Below are 18083 nucleotides of genomic sequence, written 5' to 3' on the forward strand. Positions count from 1 at the left end.
ACCAAATGAGGTGACAATCGTCCATTTGGGCAGACTTTCGACCATCGTGTCACTGGACACACTTACCCGACTTTTGAACGAGTGGTCGTATGTCGGCTGATTTAGCCGATTATTGGATGAAATCTGTGTAGTGTGTACCCAGCTTAACACAGCCACAAATTACTTTCCCTTTTCTATGTAAAATTATAGATTACTATGGCAAAGTCTCAGGGTACACAATGTGTTCTTCAAGTAAAAGAGATTATCTGGTAAACATAATTTGCATATAGGTTCCTGGAAATTTGAGATATCAGAATTTGAAAATGTTTAGAAACCAGGGTGGCATATTTACATAAATTACAATGTCAACATTTAAGAAGGAAAAAAAACCCATAGAAACCGCATACTTTATTTCAAATATACCTTTAATTTATTTGGGGGGGGGGGGGGAGGCATGTTTTCTTTGTAACATACCAGAATATCTTTAACATTTTTTAGCTTTCTTACAGGTAGTGTTCGGTATATTAGGATGGAGTTTGTTTAGAACTGGATACATCAGGAGAATCTGCTAATGTTCAGAGATGGTGTTCCTATTCTTTTTTGTTAATAAGTAATTGTGTGAAAATTGGATTAATTCCTTCTGGATATTTATTTTTATACTCAAGAGTTTGGTTTTGGCAATTGCATTTTTGATTACTTTATATATGCAAAAAGATTTAGAACTAGAAGCTATCCAGATAGAGTTGTTCTTCACATTGTTCATCTGTGCTACAATTCATTTTACTGTGATAACATTTTGAGAAGGGAATATTCGTTTTCCATTTGGTCACATGGCTACTCTTAAATAACAGGCGACTGTTGATATCCACAGGTGTTGTTTAATTTTTAGTGTTTACTTTTACCTTTATCGCCTATTCATCATCATCGTTCATTATCACCATTGATTTGTGTGGAGCCACAGATCATACATGAGAACTGAGCATAATAGGTACTTAAGTACAACGGAGCAGAATAATTAGGATGCAATTAACAGTACAAATTGCAGGAAAACAGACAAATTCAGCATTGCACACGGATACAAAAGAGTAGAATAATGCATTGATGCAATGAACAGAACAAATCACTGGCATACAGGAAAATTTGGATTCAGGCGTGACAAAGGATGCACAGGGTAGACGAATGGTGGACAGGCATATGGTAGAGCGGACGCTGCCCGTGAGAGGCAGGGTGAAGGGGGAAAAAGAAATATTAGGAACAAGTAGGACAGTTAAGTGTGGATAATAGACCAGGTGAAAGACAGTAAAGTTTGAGTGTATGAACTGGGCGATGAGACAGTAGAGAGACATGGAGAATTGTTAGCACAGTAGACGTACATAGTACCATAACAATCTGCTCCACACAAAGTATATGGTCACGAAGGCGTGGTGGCTGGCACATTTCCATAGAAAAGTATGTTTAAAAGAGAGCACCACTAAAATTAAGTTTTGTGTGCCATGCAATACTTGCACATTACTGCTTACAAGGGAGTCCAGTACTACAGTCCTCTCTCCTAATAAGGCAGATTTGCCACAAACACACACAGTAGAGTTATCATGCCCCTCCCATATGAACTTCACACTTGCATAAATTGGAAGTTCACAAAAAAGGGCATTAACATCATTGCTACCTGTTTTGAAATACTCAAGCAGTAGGAGGAGGAATACATCGCTGAGGCCTTTAGGGGGGACCCAATGAATTTTGAGGTGCAAATTGTAAAGCAGGTGGGTATGTTTATCTTACCAAAATCCTTCCTACTATGCTCCTCAATAGAAAGCCACAATGAACGGCACTCGGTAATGGCTGCTGCACTGTAAGGTAAAACAAACTTGGAAGTATTAGCCATTAATGAATGTCATTCGTTGTGGCTTCATTAAATTTAGTGCCAGCTGGATATCTCTCATGCACGGAACTTACGTTTGTCAATTGGGATATTATGCCTGTGGGCTACATATCAAACGCGTAAGTAGCACTAAATTCATGATGTGTGGGTTATATAGAACTTTTAAAATATACTTTTGGTAGCTGTTGAACAAAGAACTATGTGAGGGTGGTATATTTAAGTTTTGAAAAGGACTGGAGTAAGTGGTTTTATAAGGAAAAGTGTGAAAAAGGTGTGATACTTTAAGACTTGGAACAGTGTCTGGAAATAGCGAATGCATAAAAACATTTAATATAACCTGTTTATCTACAGCACACCACTTGCAAATGGTGTGGGTAATACAGTAGAACACCAAGAAATGTTTGTTCTTTTTTCCTAATGGCAATCTTTTATATAATGCAATGGAATAAGGTAATATGTCTTGAGAAGTGTGCTGTTAATTTGCAACAATACTGGTATTGTGCGTAATCTGTCACATTGGATTTTATTGTGGCAATTTGCCCACTGTTCAGAATTTGCCATGCAAACTTGAATACTACTCATATAAATTGTACATTTTAATTTTGTAGTAATTAAAAAAATTATTGTGTATTATACCCTCCACTTTTAAAATGTGCTTCTACAACACACGGACATTATCCAAAGTGTACACTGCTTTGCTTTATTTTTGTTGATTCTAATTTTATTAGGTGTCATTGTGTAATGGACCTGCCAACAACTAATATTCATCAGAGTATTGCCTATTAATGCATTAGAGACAATTAACTCATGATTATAGGTCAGACCTCATGACTATTGGTCAGGCAGTAGCTCAGTGATCCTAGCAAACTGATATTCTTTCTGTACATTGGTTCAGCTCACAAAATGGATGTCTCCATTATGTGTAGGTGACGGGTCCTCTTAATGTATTTTCGCAATGCAAAAATGTAGGTAAGTCTATGGTGTGATGTGCATGTTATAAGTGCAATTATGGTTTATAGAGACATGTGCTTTATTAGTGTTTTATAACCTCTACACTCCACGATTTTCCCATCCTGCTACACATGTGCTGTTCACAGGGTAAGGATGGGTTAAGGATGTACAAGCATGATTTCTCCCATTCTGGTCTACGCTTCATTGTTTGCATCTAACCTCAACATAAAACTTGTGTGGAAAAGTTACAAAACACTTATAAAGTGCTTACCTGAATGAGCTCAGAGTCTTCAGTTTCCTAAAGGCACATACCTATGATATAATTGACTATTTACTTTTTTGACTGAGCTGTCCTAGGTCTAATTAATACATTAAATGGATTTATCCTATGTTAGTGTTGGCAGCATAGGAGAGACAATTAGGCACAATCTTAGCTCTACAGATGCTTAGGATATGTGTTGGATATAGCTAAATAATCCTTGCTACCGAAATGAGGGGGATATAACTTCTTGGGGACATACAATTGTGTGCATTGTACCGCTGAACATCGCGACTGCGTCCTTTTCCTGGTAACGGCTGTATCCCAACATCACAGATTTTAATGCACCCCTCTGGGGTTTGTGGAGACATCTACAATGTTTCTTGGCCGCAGTGACCATACTGAAAGCACTCCGTGGACAATTAAAGATGTACAAGATACATAAGATGTTTACTTTATTTGTATTTTTCCCTAATGAGCAAAACATTTAACAATGAGTAAATACTTCAGTAATATCAATTAGCAACCAAAAGCTTTCCTCCATGTTTTGAACTTTAAATCCTGTTTGTGTACATAAAATATCATTTTTGTGTTTTTTTTTGTACCCTAACATACTGGCAGAGAAGTGTCTTTGTCAAGAAATAGCAGCGAAATGTGGCAGGAAAACATAACAAGTCGAAGAAATAGCTCCAAGTGTGTCGGGATGAGATTTTCATTTATTGTGTAGCAAATCCTCACAACTGGGAAAAAGCTAAGGCTTTTATTTCTGGTTAGTTGATTTTACATGAAAGTGCTGATAACTTTGTTTACTCAATCTCTTCCTTTTTCTAGTTTCCCTTCTAAGGCGCTTGAGGCAAAATCACTTTCCAGTGTTATACATCTCTGGGCTAGGCTTCTGCATGCCATAGCAAATAGTATTTATAGTTTTTCATTTTCTCTATTCTGTGTGCTTGTATAAATACCTATCTTATTCAGTTGATATCCCTATTCAAACACCATGGAAATGATGGCTTTGTATAGCTGCCTCAGTAACAAGCCTGCAGCTACTTTCAGTTTGAAAGCTTCCCATTTTAATTTCAGATGTTGTTGAAAGACATTGTCAACTCAGTGTGTATATTCTTATGGTTTAAAATTCGCCAATGTTGTGGCGAACTCTTCATTTCCATGCCAGAGTCAGACTTCTCCCGCATAGCTCCCATGAGTCTCAGTGTGAATAGCTAGCGCTGTATTGTGGAAACTAAGTTGTCCTTCAAAGCATTTTTTGACACCCAGTGTGTTCAGTTTAAGATGGGCAAAGAGGCAGGAGAAGTCCATTTGTGGTCGAGTATCGAGAGACAGGATATGTGATATAACGCCTTCCATCACCCGGCCTGTGTATTTTACACCATGACCAATAATGACCTGATTGATTTTATCCATGTTATTATAGGGCATCATTTATTATTATTGACGTTTATATAGCGCCCGCATATTACATAGCACTTTACAATTGGAAACAACACTAATAAAACTAGACTGGGTATTATGGATGGACAGGGAGAGGTAAAAGGAATCTGCTCGTGAAGCTTACATGATGGTTATTTTGGGACTACGCAAACTGCATTATTGGGCAAATGACCAATATCCTTGTGTTTTCAGCTTTAGACTAAATTGTCCACAAAATGCAACATGTTGATAGAAACTGTCAGAAAACCCAATTGACTCATGACAGCAATCTGCCAGTGTGGGGGGGTCATTGACCGACAGCACTAACTGGACCCCCAGAGGATGCGGTTGCTCAGACCAAGAGCAGAGTGACTGGCACTCAAGCCAAGTGACTGTCTATGAGCAGACTTTCAAGTATCTCAAGTAACTTTATTAACATGTTCTCCCCCCCCCCCCCCCCCCACCTCTGTACAGCACTGATGTAGATTGGCTATTTATAGATAAAGCATAATAATGGCCGTCAGGAGTCAGCGGGAAGGAACATAACTACAATATATATTGACGTCAATTCTCTTATTATTTTGTAATGTAAAATTATTTAAGTAGCCGCTCAGCACAACCGCTGTTGGTAGGGGGGCACTTATTGGTTTTTACCAGTTGATGTGGGGCTATAATTTGATATATATCTGTGTATGTTTGGGAGGAACCCTGGGTTTGGCTGTAGTGGCATTGCTGGGAGGGTTCTCAGCCCATGGTTTTGGGTTATTATACCCTGCTTGGAGGCATCAGATTGGTGGGTACTGTTAATGAGACGCTTGGATTGTGGATTTTGAATAAACTGCTATGACCATTTTCTCTCAACTAATTGGTATTGTCTGTTTACTGGATAAATGAAGTTTGCTTGCAGGAAGAAAAGCTAGATGGCATCCCCTTCTAAGGTCATGATTTTTACTGCTTTCTTTGTACATCAGCAAGCAAAGATTTAATATTTCATTCAAAAAGTAGATGAATGTCTTTATTTTTCTTGGGAAGAACTAAACATATTCTGAACCAGCTAAGCTAAATGTGGGGTTTTTTGTTTGTTTGTTTGTTTAAAATGAATGACTCGTTCTAGTGAAAAAAGTGTACCTTTGCCCTACCCGTTTATAGCACTGATTCTACAGTTCAGTCTATGCTGGGTGGAAGCATCCATGCGTAGTTTAGGAGGAGGGATTTATCTGTTGTCTACGCACAGAGCAAAGTAACCTACCTTCAAACAGGTCAAATCTATTGTATTGTGACACTCAATACTTGAGTGGGCATAATGTCCTAAAGAATGAAGGTGGAGACAGCCATTTTTGTTGTCTACATCAAAATTCATATTAATACAGGGACATAACAGATATCACTTAACTAATGGATAGAAGTCATTAATCTGAACATTGGTTCAGTCCACAAATTGCCATCACTGTGTATAGGCTATGGACAGGCCCGGCCCTCCCATTGGGCAAGGTTAGGCAGTTGCCTAGGGCTCTGGTGGGCGCCACAGAATTAAAAAACTGCAGCGACCGCTGACCATACCTTCCACGGCCTCCGCACAGCTTCAGATAGATCCACGGGGAGGGGCTATGGATCACCACCGCCGCCCTCCCCTCCCAACAGTTGATGGGGTGCTCAGTCTCCTCCCCTCCACTCACTGACTGTCGGGCGTAACATCATCATCACGGCTTTATGGAGCCAAGTTAAGGTGAGGAAAGACGGGGGTTGTGTGGGGGGGGGGGGGGGGGATTTTGAAAGTGTGCCTAGGGCGCCAAGGACCCTAGCACCGGCCCTGGCTATGGATACACATTAAAGTGGATCCATGACATGCACATAAAGGAAAACTGACCCAACATTCATTCTATTGAATTAAGAAGTTGTATTCTGATTAATATTGGTTGCGACAGCTTTGGGTAGGCGACATCTCCACTTTTAAGAATGATTAAAGCAAAATATGGAGAATAAATGTGGACTGGTCATCCACCGTAATGTGCACTGTGTCCATATTGGATACTAAATTAAATGAAGCTTAGAAGTTATATTTGATTTTCAGGCAATATAGCTCATTTACTAATATTACATTTATGTATAAAATTTGAACTGAAACACAGCAACCAAATTATAAGCAATTAGCTTCTATCTATTGAAAGTTAGACAGTGAACGCAAATATCTGGTTTCTATGCTTTTTGCTACATTTTAGTCTGGTTAATAAATTCGTATGTCATCAAACTGAAAGGAAATGCAATGGCCTTTTTTCTGGCAGTTTAATTCAAATATATAAGAACTTTACCCCACTGAATTTTTTTTGGTAGAACAGAAAGCCTGGGGCTATTGTATACTACAGACTTGGTAGTTAGTTGGTTCCATACGATAAAAAAAAAACAACAATATTTCAAACCGTAAAATGTGTCAGAAGAATTTGCCTCATTAATAATTGCACAATTGCTAAGCAAGAACACAAGCTCTCCTCATAACCTGTCATCATCGAGGGAAGATAGAGTTTTATGAAACAGAAGTACGTGGTATAGTGCTCCTGGCTATGCTAGGTATAAAGGTGTATGTTTATATTTATAAGAGACTGCTTGCAGAGCTGAGTATAGTACTCAATGTGTACAATTTATCTCAATCTTATAGGCATTCAGGCAGTGTTGACCTATAGATCTTGACTGCTGTTAAATATTCTTAAACCACCAAATATTTGGTACTTTAATGTGATATATCATTGTTTAGCAAACAATAATCAAGTTATAGAGCTTTTTCCTACAATTACAGTGTAGATGTCGCCTACACCTCTCCAAAATATGCAGGATAAAAAGTGCCAAAGTTTTCCACACCCCTGATCTCCTAAAAGCACACCTATATTTGTCAGGGCCACACATCAACACCAGGACCATTGGGGAGTATGTAATGTATAACAGTAACCAGGGCCGGATTAACCATAGGGCTAACTGGGCTACAGCCCAGGGGCCTATGGCATCCAGGGGGCCCTTGAAAGTGCTCAGCAGCAGTATTGATCGGTCGGGGGCGCCCCCAGTGCGATCAGTGCTGCTGAGCACTTTCACTGCAGTCCTTCCCCGGCGCGCTGTAGTCTCCTTACTGAGGAGATCTCGTGAGTCTCACTCTTACGAGACCTCCTCAGTAAAGAGCGTACAACGCGCCGGAGAAGGAGGTAAGTGCCGGGGCGTTCAGTTCGGATCACGGGGGAATGGAGGCCCCCTTAGCCCAGGGGCCTCCATTCCCTTAATCCGGCACTGCCAGTAACTACTGATAGCACTTTGAGTATGCGATGGGTGCAGATGACTTTGTGCTTCAATTATATTACGGCCTACTAGTGAATTGGTAGGCTGCATTATGATGAAAATTGGTTTAACCTCCAAAAATTGCTGCCTCCACTGGAAATTATGAAGTGCAAAGCAGTTGAAACACAGCACAGATACGCCAAGGTTGTAATGGGGCTTTTTGTTCCTTATTAAGGTTACTATGTTGTACTTTTGAAGCTTAGAGAGCCGTACTTAAGTATATCAGATTGCCCATGACTGGTATAGATCCTATGAAATGTTTTTTAAATCTCTTAAAATCACAGGCAATTAATGAATGTAGGGGGGATTTAGATATTTCTAACCCCCCCCCGCACTAAAAACACTTATGAATCCTTTTGCAAGAAAAGTTTTATCAACCTTAGTATAAAATAATGTAAACTTACATCATAGCACTACACATACCCGTGGGTGGGTATTGGGCTTCATAGAGCTATTAGCGAGTCATGAGTAGGTACAGCTACATGATTTTGTTAACTCGGCATATATGGAAATGAGTGTATGAATATCTGTCATGAACATTAATTCCACTGCATAAGGCAAATTAAGTACAAAACTTTATTGCAAATCCAATATACAGAATGTTAACATGGAATTTTTAGCAATATGTCTATAATATTGTGATGTTATTTATGGTGGGGTTCTCTCTAGACTCTGCAATGCTGCTTAGGCAAATGACAGTTTTATAAACAGCTTGGATATTACATTTATGGGAATAAAGATACTTTTAAATGTTCACACACCAGCAATTTAGCTCTCATTTCCCTTTCCATCATTTAAAGAAATAAAAAAAGTATGGTGATGGAGATCTAAATTTAATGCATATATACTATGTGTGCATGTGTGTGTGTGTGTGTGTGTGTGTGTGTGTGTGTGTGTGTGTGTGTATATATGTATATATGTGTATATATATATATATATATATATTATAAATAAAATCAGGCATGTGGACCACAGCACATATGAAATTAGAGTGTACATGTTGCCTATACACAATAGTATCAGTCAATTTGTGGACTAAATCAATATTCACAAAAGTGGTCGGCAATCTACTTTGACATCTTAGGACTGTTTGTCCATACTGATCCTCTTAGGCCACTCTGCCACTTTCACCACAGTTGAATACCATCTTCTCCTGCACACCCTTTACTCCAGTTAGCCAGTTATTTCTTGCATCGCTTCCTACCTATCCAACCACTCCTTTGGTATCTCTACCTCTGGCACGTTTTCCCCTCCACTTTGATAATCTGTTGGTTTCCCACAAGGCTCTGTTTTTGACCCTCAGCATTTCTCACTCTACACCTTTTCTCATGGTGAACTAATATATTTGTTCGGCCTCCAGTACCACATCTATACTAACACTCAAATCACTTCTTCCCAGACCGCACCCCTTCACTACTATCTCATATTACTTACGTTTTCTGCTATTTCTACATGGATATCCCAATGCTACTTAAAACTCAACATGTCCAAAAGAAAGCCCATCTTCTAACTTCGGCAACTGCAAGTCTGATCTCTGTGCATCATCATCATCAACATTTATTTATATAGCGCCAGCAAATTCCGTAGCGCTTTACAATTGGGAACAAACATTGATAAGACAATACTGGGTAATACATACAGACAGGTAAGAGAACCCTGCTTGCAAGCTTACAATCTATACGACATTCACTATAACAATTTGCAAATCTCTAGAATAGCTTCCCATATTCTCAAGACTCCAATTATTCACCCTTGCCTACAAAAGCCCTCATCACCACCACCCCTTCTTTCTCTCTTGATAGCTGATCATCTAAATAATTATATTTAAGATTTTTGATTACACCTATTACCATTGTTAAATGAAAGCTATAGTTCAATAAGTTGTTTTATTTAATCTCTTTATTTATGATTTTACAGGGTACAGGAAATGAAATATTGCCATCACGCATGGTTACAAGTTATCTACATGTATTATATGTAGTATCTGTATAATATGTATTCTTATAGATTCTGAATATTTTTGTGAAATCAAATGGTGCAATCCCCCATCAAACTTCTGTGCTTGCCGATAGGATCCTACCTCCACTCATCCGGATATTTTTATTGCTTCAGTAGTCAAAATAAAGACAGCAAAACAGTATTGTAAATTATTAGAGGTAGATGTAGCTTTTTCCTCTATAATTTGCAATACTGTTTTGTTTTTATTCCGAATACTGATGCAACAAAAATATCAGGAAATACATTCAGGCATTTGGGTGAACCAAATTCACACCTTAGCATGTGATTTATATAGAAAACCAGGACATATAGGATCTATATAAATAACAAGCTAAGGTGTGAATTTGGTTATGAGCCAAAATGCATGAGTAAACAATATGGTAGAATACAGGTTTAGTGAACCACGAATGCCTGAATGTAAAAATGCTGCTGAGTGCGTCAAGCATGCTACAAATTGGCATCATCATTTGATGCCTTTTCCCTTTTAAAAAAGCCCATAGATTGTAAGATTGCGTACAGGGCCTTCTCACCTCTGCCTGTTTTACCCAGTTTGTTTATTAGTTTACTGTGTTTGTCCCCAATTGTAAAGCGCTACGGAATATGTTGGCGCTATATAAATAAATGATGATGATGGTAGCTGTTGTGATAAGAGTATCATTTGCATAATTGCCAATGTTTTGAAATAATTTCCAACACATGGATCCTGAGTCAATGCATCTAAGTATGCCACACGCAATTCTGTGTCAGCAGACCTACACTTTACATAATGTCATGTTTACAGAACGTGATTATAATGGTCATTTCTGAATTTTAAGTACCAACCTGCAACCAGTGTTAACTTATAAAACATAGAGCATAGTATCAGTGATCTCTGTGATTATCTGTTGCTCTCCTCCATTGTCTGCTCAAAAACCATCCTGGAGAAGAGATACAAATACAAAATGGCCCGGATATGGTCCTTCTATATTGGATATTATATCTCTTACTCTGCATTATATGAATATCATACTAATTTACATTAATCACAAAGTCTGTGTTGACTTCTCTTAATTTACAGTAGAGGATACATTATACCATATCAGAAGAACTCACCAATTTTAAACAACATCAGAACTTATATTTATAAATATTTACTGGCATTGACAAATATATTAGCATATGCAAAATATAAAAATAGTTTTCCTATTTGTGTCCTATGGCCAATAGTTTATCATTATTTTCCTGAATCCCATTGTCCCGATATCTCTAAATCATAATGTCTTGTTGTTCTCCCTCTACCTTCTATGTGTTGCTGGCAATGCAAGGGTTAACAGCTTTGCAAACAATTTACTAAAACATCCATTCTGTAACTTGGAAAGGAAAAAATAATAACCCTGGCAGATCGAAGCTACACTGGTGCCAATAGTACCCAAAGGGCATCCCAGCCACAGCTGTATGTCAGCGCCAATAGCTGGATCCTTAGAGCTCAGACAGACCTGCTTTAAAACCCCTTCAGTCATTACGAGCAACTGAAACAATTTCCACCTAAATTTATGGGAGAGGCAGAGCCAAGTTATGTGTCTGAATTGTTTTACACAGGGAATTAGAGCCCATTCTGCCTGCAACCCATCGGATCTATAAAGCACAGCGTGTCAGGTTCCTGAAAGTTCAGAGTACCGGTATTTAGGACAAAGTTAGTTTGAAACAATCTCCCAAATAGTGAGGGGTACATTGTAATGAGGTTTGCAGTATGCGTTTTGAATCTAGACAGAGCTAGGGATAGTTTTTTCCATTATTATTATTTTCCTTTTTATATAGCGATTGGTTATGTTTTTCAGAGAGGCTATATTTTTTTAGGCACATCACTATCAGATTTATTGGAGTTTACATTATAGTTCCTCTACCACAGGCAAACTCAGACACACATACCAGGGGCAATTTAGTTAAAACTCAATCAACCTACCATTATGTCTTTGGACTGTGTCTAAAAGCAGAAATACCCAGAGAAAACAGATAGAAAAACATTGCTGAGACCGCAGTCAATGAAAGCCTTCTAGCACATAGGTGACTAGACTATCTTAAAAGGGACAATATTCAAAACATTACTTTAAAATAGAGCCTGGAAAAGGGTTCAGGCAGCCATAAGCTAATATGTTTGTAGCACCCCCTCTCCTTCCACGCCAGGTTAATATGCAAAACATAAACGTCATTGAATTAAAATCCAACTTTCTTTACCCCACACCAATGTTTACGTGTCAATGTTTTTAAAACTATGCTGTGACCCATAAAAAAGCCAAATGGAGCAATTTGTTTCACTTTTTTTGTTTTTTATTAAAATCAGAATGTGTATCCTCCGAGGCAAAAATTTTGATGGGGCCACCACCAGAGTGGACGTAGTGGTCATAACCAAAGAGGGACGAGACCCACTTCTATGCTCCAACTACCAACCCATCTCACTCCTTAATGTCGACCTAAATCTTTGCGAATAGACTAGCATTGGTCATACCGACCTTGGTACACCCAGACCAAGTTGGGTTCATACCTAACTGCCAAGCAGGAGATAACAACCACAAGATAATAGATCTAATCCATACAGTCAACAAAACTTTGGCCTCCGCTCTGGTGCTGGCCATCGATGCTGAGAAGGCTTTTGATCGTGTAAACTGGCCCTTCATGCGTCATACCCTTTCAGAGATGGGCTTCATCGGCCCATTCCTTAGAGGTATTTCTGCCCTTTATAATAACCCCATGGCGTTTATCCTTGCAAACGGTTGCATATCACCCTTTCTTCATATAAAGAATGGCACTAGACAGGGGTGCCCTCTATCCTCTCTTCTATTTACACTTACAATGGAACCACTATCAGCCACTCTTCGCAACCACCCAAATTTAACAGGTATCCAGGTGGGACCCAATGACTATAAATTGACCCTCTATGCTGATGACATCCTACTTACCCTGACCAACCCCAAAAACACGACTCCGTTAGCCTTGGAATTGATTGCTGAATATGGTAAAGTTTCAAATTTTAAAATTAGCACTGAAAAAAAAAAAAGGCTCTTCCTCTCAATATCCCTCCGCTCCTTCTACAAAGCCTAAAAGTCAGCCATTGATTCCATTGGCAACCCCAAAAATTAAAAAAATACCTTTGGAATTTTTCTACCAAACATTATGACTGACTATACCAAGCAAACTTCCCCCCCATTGATAGATGCCCTCAAAAAAGATTTACGTTCATGGGTTTCTTAAAATATTTTTTGGATTGGTAGAATAGCAGCTGTAAAAATGAACCTGCTCCCCTGACTGCTCTACCTTTTTCAAACCCTTCCAATTAGACTACCCACCACTGTCCTCAAAGATCTACAAAGCAATATTACTAAATTCGTTTGGGCATCCAAGAAACCTAGAGTCCGCCTAAAACTTTTATACAGATATTAAAGATACGGAAGCCTTGGCCTTCCCTGTCTCTATAAATTTATCTAGCAGCTCATCTCACACAGGCAGTATTAACTCACTCACATACCAAGTTGTGGGTAGATATAGAGGGTTATCTACTCCATATGCATTCCCCCTACTCTTTATTCTGGATCCACCCTAAAAACCGACCCCCATCTTCCCTACTCCCTTCCACACTACTTTTCTGGCTATCGATATGGAACCTTTGTACTCAAACTTTCGATCTGATATCTGACCCATCTCGCATGACCCATCTTTGGAACAACCCAGAATTTACTCCAGGACTGGATCCCAATAAGTTTAAAAAATGGACATCTCATAACATTAAATTATTTTACGACAGTCCTTTCTACCCTTTTCCCAAAGATCTCTACACTCCAAGATCGCTTTGCGATACCAACATCAGCTTTTTACCAATATCTACAGATTTGCCATTTTTATCACGACAAAATAAAATACAAAAACCCTCCATGCTTGAACCTTTTGTCTTGGTAAGTCCCCTTCCATGCTTGAATACTTTTGTCTTGGTAGGTCCCCTTCCAGAGGCTTAATTTCAACATTCTATTCACTCTTTATTAAGCATGGTCAACCTACTAAAGAGAGACATGAGCTTTCATGGGAGGAGGACATGGGGGAGATTCTTGACCCAGAGGATTGGACCCGAGTCCGTGAAGTTGTTGCTAAAACTAAAAGAAAACTCGTAAAAACTCCTATTCAGATGCTAACTGGTACCCATAAGACTTGGAGCCATCTACCCTAATGCTTCTAACTCATGCTGGAGAGGATGTGGAGAGGAAGGCTCCCTGGCCCACATAGGGTGGACTTGCCCCAAAATAGCACATTTTTGGAAGGAGGTATGTCATCTAATTGAAAAAATTACTCACATCTGACTACCTGACAATATTTCCTATTACCTTCTCCAACGCACAATCCCTGATACTCAGAAACACACACAAAAGTTGATTGGATACATTCTTGTAACAGCCACTATTCAAACACTCATTCTGAAGATCTGGCAAACACATAAAATGGAACATACCACCAGTATTATTCATAACTGTCCCCTCCAGTTCTCCTCCACTTGGAACGCCTGGACCTCCTATTTCACAACAGACCTATAGAAGAAGCCACACTCCTAACTCCTTCATACACTTTCTGGTTTCTATCCCCCTACTATCCTCTACTAACAACCCCCTGTCCTCCTCCCTCCTCTCTCATTTCCTTCAATTACTTACTTTTACACTTTACCTCTAAGGACCTTCACTCAAAGGACCTCATTCATCCTGTTTACTATATTGTTTATGATTTATATATATGTTTAATTGTGAATAATGCTTAAATGATATTTAGATACAAATATATTTATCAGATAACCATTGGTCCCGATTGGTCTCTGCACACTACTTTCTTCCCATTTATTTTATTTTTTGTATCTCTAAAAAGGGGGATTGAGCTATTATGTCTGCATCTGTCGCCATCCTTGTCCCTCCTTCTCTTATCTTCAATGGGAATAAGTCAAGATTAAAATTTTACAAAATTTCTTTCCTGTTTTGTCTTTACTTTGGAGAACAACTATTCCCTTATGTTAAAATTAATTTCAGTTTACACCTCTCCCTGTCAAAATTTTATATCCCCAAAATTTTGCCCTGCCCCCACCCAAAAGCCTAGCCAGCCTATTGAATAATCAAGCCCTGCTTTAAAAGTACATGTTGCTAATAGGTTCATATCATGAAGTAGCCAGCCAGAAATTGGGCCATCACATGGGGACAAGAGTCCCCCCTATGCAGCTGTAAGGAACCAGGAGACTGCATGGCAGAGAAGTCCCTGGGTGAGAGGATGTTTGTGCCCCACGGGAAGGAGAGAGTCCCTGGAGAGAGGGATAGAGATCGTGGGCACCTACTGCTGTTGTGCATGACAATGAAAGGGTGTTTGGAGGAGGGCAATGGGCAGCCTAAATTTGAAAAGCACAAGATCTGCTCCCAGGGTTTACCCATTGTGACACATTCATGCTCCATCATGTATAGATTATGTCCTCATAGAGCCTGATAGCTCCATCCCTTCCTCCCATGGCTGGGTGGATTTATGCCATTTAGAAGGCAAAACTGCCCAACTTTAATGGGTCCAGTATTGAGTGCTGCAAAACCTCTGCCAGGCCTAATGCTGTTAGCAAGGCATGAGCCTTCAGATTCCTAATATCACCCAATGTATATGTTGTTATCTCTTTGATTATTTTGTACTTTTGCTATCTTTTTTATTTATAATGCGTCACAAAAGGTCTGCAGCGCCGTCCATGAAATATACTGTAGTATACAATATACAGACAGCAATGGTCCCATTACTATATATATATATATATATATATATATATATATATATATATATATATATATATATATGTATATATATATATAATGTTTTTTTACTCAGATAACTCGGTAATGTTGATCAAGTTATTTACGGGACAGTGAGCAGAAGTATGTTAATGTCCAATGTGAAGTAGGCCTGAGATGATTAATACAGGGCTAGGGCAGCTAACCTAGAGGTACAGAGAATGATAGATTAGTAGGAGGAGGTAAGAGGGCCATGATCATGAAAGCTTACATCCTAAAGGGAAGGGAAAGACACAAATAGGACGACACAGAGTGGTGGAGTGGAGGTGCTATGTTACTGTTTGCTGTGCACCTGCGCCTCCTGTGTAATTCCTGCACATCTGTGCTTGGAACTTGCCTGTAACTAGCAGTTGCATCATAATGCAGCCAACCAGCGAGTGACACGTATAACCAGAGTCAACTATATAGTTGCTGAAACTTCCATCATGAGACAACCTTCTGGTGAATGCCTCTTACATAATGTGGCAGCCATCCAGTGAATGTAACACTTATACCCTGAGGCAGCTATCTAGAGAATTACACATATATCATGAGAAAACCTTTCAGTCAAGGACATGTATATCACGAGTCAGTTATCCAGTAAGCGGCACATACGTTGAGGTAGCCATCTAGTTAATGACACATACATCATGACCCAGCCTTCTAGTGAATGATTATAGAAGTCTGCAATAAGAGACCACATTGCCTCGGCTAATCACTGTGACCTATCTCCCATCTTACTAGTTACTAATCAGCTCAATATGCACTTTGTAGACTGTCAGTGTTCCCGGTCTATGCAATGTCCTTTTACAGCCTCTCTTTTCTCATTAATGCCAAGTCCTCAGGAGACATGTTATCATCAGCAGTGATGACCTTGTCTTTTTCAATATTTCTATGGGGAAAAATTTTAAACACCAGCTCAGTTTCTTTCTATCGCATGAACTCATTAACCGTTCCCTCCAATTAACTTCATAGAAATGAATGTTAAACTAAGTTGAAAAGTAACTTCAATGGTTGTGTTCGAACTCTCCTGCAAACACATTGCTGTGTATGAGGATATGGAGACAGGCAAGTGGTTCTTGACACCAAATAAATACTCAATCTTATATCATGGTAAGTCTATCACATTCAACAGACTCGGTCTAATAGTATTCTAATATTATTATTTTTTTATCCCTGTGTCTTTTACATGAACACTAGGGACCAAAATAAATTTTCACTGAACTTGCTTGCAGAGTCTTTTCAATGCATTCAATGGCAGTATTTCAATTGACAACTGATTGACGGTGTACAGGGCTGTAAGATTTATTCTGGTGAAACCACACTCCTATAATTTGAAGGTGTAGGGGCTATCAGCCTTAGTTATACTGTGTCTAATTAAATTCCTCCCAGCTGTCCCGATTTGGGCGGGACAGTCCCGATATTAGGACTCTGCTGTCTCACCTGGGGATATGTTTGGCCTACGGGTGGGAATGTTTAGAGATATCTTCTGTTCACGGCTGTTCTGCATTCATGCCACACACCTGCTCCAGTGCATGCTGTGGTGTTTGGAGAGGAGGGTGGGTTGCTAAGGGGCAGCACTAGTGCTTTACAGCATTAGGCAGCCCTCTGGCACAGTGACCATGCCCACAACATGATGTCACCACATGCCACCCTGTCCCGACTACGGGTGCTAAAATGTTGGGAGGCAATTATGAAGTTTCTTCTTCTTAAGAACACCTTCTGCACCATCATGAGAGACTTTCACCATGCCAGTGTCCTCTGCAGACACCAAGTAATAGTACAAGGAGCACCTTAATTTTAGGCTTGATTAGCTTTTTTTACTTCACATTGTTTTTTGGCAGCTCATTGACACAGTGATGGGTCAAGCAGACACAATAGGTACACAGTTCTTAGTAGAACACATCCAGATAGGAGACAGTGCCTTCCTATCAGAGAGAATTAGCAATGTTTGCTGACAGAAAAATATGCCCAAAATAGCCATAGTAATTGGTTCTGGATAAATAGGTGACTTTTTCAGACTAATCAACAAAAACAATCAGTGTTGCAAATCTTTCAACACAACAGGGAGGGTGGAATCAAACCACTGACCAGGGGAATTTCATCTCATTATTCCACCTGAGAAAGCAGTTCTCTTATCATGCTGTCCCCCATTGCACCCTGGTACTTTTGATCACTGCTCCGCTTTGCATTACTTGATGGACAGAAGAAGCACAATGTGGCACACTAGTCAACTGCATTATTTCTTGCAATTGCTGAATAAAAACCATAATTAAGAAACAAGGGTCATTTACATAAATGTTAAACTGCAGGTCTGTGAGTTAATAATCGTTGTGTGCCTTGTGTCGTGCCTGGTTTTGAGGAAATGTAACAGATTTGTCAAAATAGAGTTGACAGAGAGAATGCAAACTAGAGACATTGATGAACAAACGTGGGCTAGGTCAACTTGTACACCTCATTTTACATCCAA

Source organism: Mixophyes fleayi, chromosome 6, assembly GCF_038048845.1.
Source record: "Mixophyes fleayi isolate aMixFle1 chromosome 6, aMixFle1.hap1, whole genome shotgun sequence".
Classification (NCBI taxonomy): domain Eukaryota; kingdom Metazoa; phylum Chordata; class Amphibia; order Anura; family Limnodynastidae; genus Mixophyes; species Mixophyes fleayi.